Source organism: Podarcis tiliguerta (genome assembly GCF_965153285.1).
Source record: "Podarcis tiliguerta genome assembly, chromosome: 11".
NCBI lineage: Eukaryota > Metazoa > Chordata > Lepidosauria > Squamata > Lacertidae > Podarcis > Podarcis tiliguerta.
In genome coordinates, this window is record NC_139544.1 from 10,270,817 (window position 1) to 10,279,678 (window position 8,862).

Here is an 8,862-nt window from a genome sequence, read left to right on the forward strand (position 1 = left end):
CATTCCATTGGAACACAACTTTAGTTAACCTGTTTTTCCCTCCTTAACATTATAGATAATTCCCTGGTTGCTACAGTTCCATCTCCTCAAACAGACATCAGTCACACCCCTGAAAGTGAACTGAAATTCCTTTTAATAATTTGATGGCAGTAAAATAACTCCAGAAGATTAACCAAATGGCTTTATTAAACAACTGCTGTTGGGTGAAAATGTGCTCAATGATCCACTAATCCCCAACTGCTTTAGAGAATGTTCATGTCCCAGAGTTCCTCGTATGAAGACAGTTTCCCAGCACATCTTAAAATATCTGAAACGTTGCCACAGATGTAAGAAAGGTACTGCTGAGGTATATTAAAGCTTGCAGTTTAAATTAGTTCCACATTAGACAGAATTAAGTTAATCACAAATCCCTTGAACTGTTTGATATGTGGACCACTTTAAAAGCATATTGCTTGCATGTTTTAGCAAATCTATATGCAACAACTTTACGAGTCCCCTCATAAACCACTTCGTTTTACAGGCTGAAATTCCGTGCACACTTAAAAGGGGAGCAAGTCCCATTGAACAAAAATCTTACTTATGACTGCAGAGGCGTAACTGTGTTTGTGGTACCTTTTGTGGCACAATCTTTGTTTGGGAGGCAGTGTTTTTGTCTTTTGATGAGCCACGTGATATCATCATTGTACAGTGGTACCCCACAAGACGAATGCCTCGGAAGATGAAAAACTCGCTAGACGAAAGGGTTTTTCGTTTTCTGAGGTGCTTCGCAAGACGGATTTTCCTAAGGGCTTGCTTCGCTAGACGAAACAGCCCTGCCTCTCGTGTCATGGCGACGGTCACTGCACGCACGCACGCTCGCTTCCCCGCTCCTCCGGCTCCCTCCCACCTTCCAGCTGACGGCCGACCTTCCGGCTGCCTCGTGCCGCTGCCCACCGCCCTTGCGCGCTCCTCTCAGAGAGCCGTTGCCGCCAGCAGCCAGCGTTGCAGCCAGAGTCGCGCTCCTGAGCCCCGCCGCCCTCCAGCAGCCGCGTCACGCGGTGGCCACAACGCGCGGGTGAGTCTGAGGTACTGGCTGCGGCAGCTGTCCTGCTTCTCCCCGCCCCTCCCCGCCGTTGTTAGTGTTTAAATGCAGTGGTGCTTTGCAAGATGAAAAAACTCGCAGAACGAATTAATTTCGTCTTGCGAGGCACCACTGTATTGATTTTCCACTGCTGTAACAAGACCATCTGAAAGAGCTCTGTATATATGTATATAACTCTGTTAAGTATGGGGGGATGCTAAGACGAACTGAGGATGTTATTCAATACGTGGAGAGAGTATTTAATGCCCAGGAAAGAACTGCTAAAAAGGTTAGGCAGGAAGAAGCAAATGGAAATATGCTAACAAAGGGGAAGCAAAGTACAGTAGGACATAGAGGGTGAAAAGGTGATCCGTAGGATGGTGGCAGCAGAATGGTGAAGTGCTCATTACTAGAATGCACAGTGGGAGACGAGACTTTTCACTGCACTTCGTGAATCCAAGATGCTAGGCTTCTGTGACAGAATGGCAATTTCATTCTGTGTGGTCCTGAAATTGTACTTCATTGGTCCCAAACAGCTTCAGGGTGAAAGTATCCTTGCAATCTTTTATGCAATCGCTCGGATGCCCTGTGTCCTACTTTAAAGAAGACAATACTCTATTTGACTGAATCCTCTGTTTGGAGGGCTGTCCACTCCAAGTCCAGTTTAAAGATAAATAACCTTAAGAAGGGAGATCAAGGGCCTTGAAGCTGTGCATCAGCAGAGGATGGAGCTGGGACCCTGGTGAGCAGATCACATTTGCCCTACTAGGATGAGCTATATTGTATTTCTGCTTGCAATGAGTGTTTCTAAATTTGCAGCTCTCCATACAAATTAGCGCATGCAAATTTTATGCAAATCACTGGCGTCTTTTGGTGATATATCTCTTCTTTCCCGGCAATGCATTTAAAAAACAACCCACTTTCTTTATTTTCATGACAATTTGAAGCATGATCTTTTCCCTTTAGTAAATGACTCTGCATACAGAGAATAGATCCAGACCTATTCTGTTCAGATAGAAGCACCTGACTCACATGCACAATGACTCAGAGCTAGTGATATTCCCAGTCATTAACCAACAAAATGAGAGCCAGAAGCAGCTCGCTGAGTGGAATAGAGCTGCTTTGCTTGCTTCCCAGCAGGTGAGTCACTGTTGGTTACCAGGAGGGGTGATGTGTCCTGGCTCCCACTCCCAGACACAGTACTTGGACTCTATAGGAATACAGGAAGCTGCCTTCTACTGACTCAAACCATTGGTTTATTTCATTCTAAGGGATGCAGGTGGAGCTGTGGTATAAACCACTGAGCCTCTTGGGCTTAACGATCAGAAGGTCAGCGGTTCGAATCCGCTCGACGGAGTGAGCTCCCGTTGCTCTATCTCAGCTCCTGCCAACCTAGCAGTTCGAAAGCACACCAGTGCAAGTTGATAAATAGGTAACGCTGTGGTGGGAAGGGAAATAGTGTTTCTGTGTGCTCTGGTTTCCATCACAGTGTCCCATTGCGCCAGAAGTGGTTTAGTCATGCTGGCCACATGACCCAGAAACCTGTCTGTGGCCTGAAAAGCAAGATGAGCACCGCAACCCCATAGTTGCCTTTGACTGGACTTAACCATCCAGGGGTCCTTTACCTTTTTACCTTTACAGTGGTACCTCGGGTTAAGAACTTAATTTATTCTGGAGGTGCGTTCTTAACCTGAAACTGTTATTAACCTGAGGTACCACTTTAGCTAATGGGGCCTTGCGCTGCTGAGGTACTATTTCTGGGGTAGCAGAGTCTGTAACCTGAAGCGTCTGTAACCTGAAGCGTCTGTAACCAGAGGTACCACTGTATCTTGTTCTGCTGGAGGAAACTAGAAAGCTTTATTCAAGAAGTCAACAGATGGGCTCAGCATTTAGGTACAGGTTATAAGATTCATAAGTCTACAAGTAGGTCTCTTAAGACACATGACTTACCATGAGTTAAGATGTTGTTCTATCACCCAACACGCCCCTCTCCTACTTTCCTTTCGAAGAATGAGGGTGCCCCAAGTGGGTAGGTCAGATCTCCCCCACCTCTTACCATGGATCCTTCTCTGACAGATCCTGCCCGTCCTGCCATACTTAATATTGTACAAAAGCAAAGCCAGAAACATAAAATGTTCAGTTTCAACAAATAAACTGCAAGGGATCATGAGTAATGAACACTGCAACCTATCAAGGGGCGATTGAGAAGACAGCTGAAATGCTTTAACCATATGTCAGTAACAATGTCTCTTTCCCAAAACCTTTAAGAGTTGTTTGCTGTTCGAGCAATAATTCAGAACTCATTGCTCTCGCAAACCACTTACTTTAAGGAAGTCCCACGGAGCGGGATAGAGGGTCTCTGATTGATGCTTTGTAAACTGCAAACTTGGAAATTTGTACCGTTCTGTTTCACGTTTTAAGACATCTTCCACATATTTGTGGAATTTTTCATTTTCCTTTATTGTACCCCAAAAGCATATTTTCAGGATCCAATTACAGTTTTAAAAAGTAAAAGTTACCTTTGAAGAAGATGAGATTAAGAAGTGAGAGCAGTTTCTGAAGTCTAATAGATTGCAGCAGCAGGCTTCAGTACCAAGGGAAATAGTAGCTGAAGGCTACTACTTACAGTTCACCATGCAAATCCCCTTTGGGAGTAGCTTAGCAGCTTGATAACATTTTAAGCGTCTATAGCTGCTGGTTTCTTTAAATCATAATAATGCTTTTCAAGCTAAATACATTTAGTAAGTTCAACGCAGTGTCACAAACGTCTGTCATTCGTTTTAATGCCTCTCTTATGTTCTATTGAGTTTCCAGCAACTTTGTTTAGCCTCTGAGGAGAAATGTGGAAAGTCATTTGACAATATCCCCCAATTATTTTATCCAATAGGGTTTCAAGGTGGATCCGCACAACCTGTATTTCAATCACAAGCTATCCTGATTGTTTGCTTCGAGTCAGCTTTCATAGATAGGGTAAATTCGCACTGTGGTGTTGCCTGTGATGAAGGAAACCTGAGGCCACAATGGTGGAAGGGAAACCGGGCGGTGATCTTTAATCTTCTGTTGGTTTCATCCAGGTAATCCTCCAGCCACACTCCTTTGGCACAAAAGGACTGAGTAAAAATATCTATATCTCTGATTACTTCTAATTTGTGTATAATTTTTTATTATTATTATTATTATTATTATTATTATTATTATTATTATTATTATTATTATTTATTGCAGTCCAACGACTGATAACATGGGTTCAGAAGAAAATACAGATTCATACCCCCAGGGGAGGGAGACTGAGGCGTTATTTGTTTAGACATGGGTATGTTGATCTTTGATTTGTATGACTACTGAATAATAATAATAAATAGGACTTGGTTTGTGCTTGTGTCACTTAGGATAGGTCTTAGTTGTAATTTTGTTTGATGGGATTACCAATCGGAGCTGAAAAAAGCATTGGCAAACCTTTGATGTTGTCAGGGCATGCACCAGCCAGCCGTAACTGAATTAACTATGTAGTCCTATGCATGTCTACTCGGAAGAAAATCCTGGCAAGTTCAATGGGACTGACTCTCAGGTAAGGCAGGTCTACAGCCTTAATGTGTGAATGGATTCACCCAAGGTGAAATTACGCTTGGCCTGTGGATTTGAAACCAAATCATATTCATGCAAGACTAAAAATACGGTGGTTTCAGACTTCTCTAATTAGTAAATCATTCTTTGTTTCTACTGTAATTGCTGTTTACTTAACTCTTAAAGTTATTAGTACACACCCTGAACCAGAGTTCAGGAGGCTATTAATCATGTTTCAAGCAAATCTAATGGCAGAATAATAAGCCTATTGCGAAAGCCCCTCACAGCTAGTTATTAATTGATTATGGAGTGCTGTTTAAAATGTATGAGCTGCTTTGCGATTCTGGACAAGTATCAAATAATTTTCACATCTGCCTGGAAAAAGGTCATTCTGAATGCTCATGATCTGAACAATAACAATAAAATACATCTATATCTCCTGCCATCACAAACATATATATCACATACAATTTGATAATATATGCAATATCACATCGGACAAGGATAGGCAACCTGTGTTGTGTTTTTGAGAACCACATTGCCTCAAAGGCAATCGGTTGAGGGACACACACTGACTTTGGGGAGGGACTAAAATTAGTAGTATGTAAAGACTGACAGGTTTGTCAATTTTATTTTCTTTTAGCTTCTCATCTTTCCAATGCTGAGTTCATTTCTTCACATTTCAACATGCATTTGTGATTTTGAAAGAAACAAATCTGCATGGAAATTCAACAGCATTTTAATGTGAATTTTCTTCTAACAAGCATGTTTCTCTGCAACGTCTCCTAATATACACACTTTTGCCAAACAACCATCCCCTAATATAAAGAATTTTTGTATGTTGCTTTCACTGATATATGCAATTAATTTTTATTAGATTATTATTATCAATCTAATGATAGATCGCAAGGGAATGGGTGAAATATAATAAATGCAACTTTTAAAAAACCAGTTAAAACAACACCCAAAAAACCAGGATATGTTTTGAAAAATACAAAATGAACACCCATGACAAAGACCTGTTCATCCAACTGAGAAGCCTTGTTGACTTATGCTCATTTTTACCCTAGTATATGCATTTTTCTGGACATTACGTGGCTGGATAAATCCCATCTTCAGCTCAAGATTCACAGAGAAGTGAGGAACCTTTTTTGCCTGAGTGCCCAATTCCTATCTGGTTAATCCACTGTGGGTCAAGTTGGTGAGTCCAAAGGATGGTGCATTAAACACAAATCAAAGTTACCCGTATTTTCCAATGCAGAAATCACACATGCAAATCACACATACAAAGATAATTACAGTGGTACCTCGGGTTACATACAAACAGGAAGAAAAGTTGACCTACTTATTCACAGGTTTGCTGTAAGGACAATGAGATGAACTATAAAGGACATTGTACAGTGGTACCTCGGGTTACATACGCTTCAGGTTACAGACTCCGCTAACCCAGAAATATTACCTCGAGTTAAGAACTTTGCTTCAAGATGAGAATAGAAATTGTGCTCCAGCGACGCAGCAGCAGCAGGAGGCCCCATTAGCTAAAGTGGTGCTTCAGGTTAAGAACAGTTTCAGGTTAAGAACGGACCTCCAGAACGAATTAAGTACTTAACCTGAGGTACCACTGTATATGAAATGGGGGGTGGGGGTGGGGAGAGATTTGAATAACACACCCAACAAATTATTCACTGCCACTGTAAAGAAACAAATATTTATGCATACACAGAGAAATGAAAAGGTCCCTGTTTCAAAATATGAGTGAAGAAGGGTCCTTGCCAAATTAACAGTAATAGCTATCCAATTAAGCCCATTTCAAATCATGCTTCTTCAGAGAATGGAGGGGGGAATGAGTAAAGAGCTGTCAATGATGCTTTAGTACACCCAGGGTGTCCGAAGTAACACCATTAAGCCCTTAACTATGGATGCTCTTGAGGGAGGGAAGGAGGAGTAATTGACCATGGTGGGGAGTTGTTGAGGGAAAATGAGAAGTGCCTGGATGAGCTATTAAACCCATTCTTTAGCCACAGAGGGGGTAATCAACATCAAGCTTTGCTGCAGCAAAACACAACCAATCGCTTAAGCAGGTGACACCAAAAGATGCCCCTTGATTGACAACTTTTCTGACACCTCCTGCTTAAAACCCCAAAAGCCAGAAGGATCGTGGGACCCCACTTTCACGGTCTGTATTCGTACTGAAAATCAAGATCAAGTGAGCTTTTGCCCTTCTGCTCCACAGGAGGTTTCTGTCCTCTTTGAGCTCTCCTTAGGACACCTGCATTATGGTTTGACAGGTGTACCACCCCAGTCAAACTCCCCACCTGACGCTGTCCCCGGAGTCTGGCCCTGCGAAGAGACATGAGAGGTGTAGAATAAGTGGGAGGCCCCCAGTTCCAGTCTGGCTGGCAGACAGCAGTCCTGAACACTCTTCAGATAATGGGTTTTGCCCCTCAGGCCCTTCTAAGTCTGGAGTTGGGCCAGGCAAAAGCTACAGTCAGGCAAAGAATCATAGACACCAAGAGACAACAGGTGCCCAGGCTATAAAATGGGAGAAATCGAGAGAGAGAGAGTGCCGCACCGGCAGCATATCTCTTCTTTCTCATATCCAAAAATGCAAGAAGGGCTTTTACACTCACCAGAAGCTCAGCTTTTTAAAGGAAGGCTCCTTTAAAAAAGTCACATATGCTCAGAGACTTTGCGCCTGTTCATTGGGGGAGATGGGAAGCCCAGAGCACTTGTTCTTTAGATGTCCCTTTTATGAAGAGGCTCATAGTGAGACCATTGATCTCCTGCTGGCTTGCCAACCTCCTGGAAAAGCAAAAAATTCACCTTTTCCTGTTAGGCAAAGATCATAAGACGACCTAGATGGTTGCCAGATTCTGTGTACAGATCTGTAGGCATAGACCATCCCCCGACCCAAACTAGTTCATTAAGAAAATCCCCAAACTCGGTTCCATGGGTGACTCTGGGTCATCTCTCTGCGGCAGCTCATCTTAAAGTTTTAAGGGTCTATACACTTGTTGCATTTATAAATTATAAATTTATTGTTGTACATTGTTTTAAATGTTTGCTTTCCTTCTGGGATTGTACCCCCAAGTGTGTTTTATAAGCTGGTCTCCGACCGTAATAAATTATCTATCATCTATCTATCATCTATCTACTTTATCTATCTAGGTGGGAGAAGAAGAAGAAGAAGAAGAAGAGTTTGGATTTGATATCCCGCCTTTCACTCCCTTTAAGGAGTCTCAAAGCGGCTAACATTCTCCTTTCCCTTCCTCCCCCACAACAAACACTCTGTGAGGTGAGTGGGGCTGAGAGACTTCAAGAAGTGTGACTAGCCCATGAGAAAAAATTGACTATAAGACCAAAAGATGAAAAAGTAAAACAAAGTATAAAAATACTCCAGACGCAATTCGCAATGATAATTAATAAAGAAGTAGAATGGAATATAAGAAGAATGAAACAAAAGAACTTTGAATCTGCAAATAAATCAGGGAAATGGCTGGCGTGGCAAATTAAGAAAAGGAAAGAGCAAAATATGATTAACAAAATAAAGATAGAGGATCTGGAAATTGTGAGTCAGAAAGGTATAAGGAAAGGTTTTGTGGACTTCTACCGTGAACTGTATAAAAGAAAGGAGAAAACTAATATGAAATCAATAGAGGAGTATCTAGAGAAGAAAAAGGTGCAAAAAATATCGGAGAGTAACAAAAACAAATTGAACAAACCAATAGAATTAGAAGAGATTCAAATGGCAATAAAGGATTTGAAAAGCGGGAAGTCACCAGGACCAGATGGATTTAGTGCAAGATATTATAAAGAATTGAAATACACCCTGCTTGTACCATTAAGAGAAGTAATGAATAACATATTGGAAAAAGGAGAAATACCGGAGACCTGGAAAGAAGCATATATAACATTTATTCCCAAGCAAGATTCAGATTTGACACAAGTAAAGAATTACAGGCCAATCTCATTATTGAATAATGATTATAAAATGTTTGCTAGTGTACTAGCAAGCAGAATGAAAAAGATATTAAAGGAAATGATCCACAATGATCAAACAGGCTTCCTTCCCGGAAGACAGATGAAAGATAACATAAGGAATGTAATTAATATAATAGAATATCTGTCAAGCGGGAAGGACAAACAAGCAATGTTAATATTTGTGGATGCAGAGAAGGCCTTTGATAATATTTCTTGGGAATTTATGCTAAAGAATTTAGAATATATGGATACAGGTC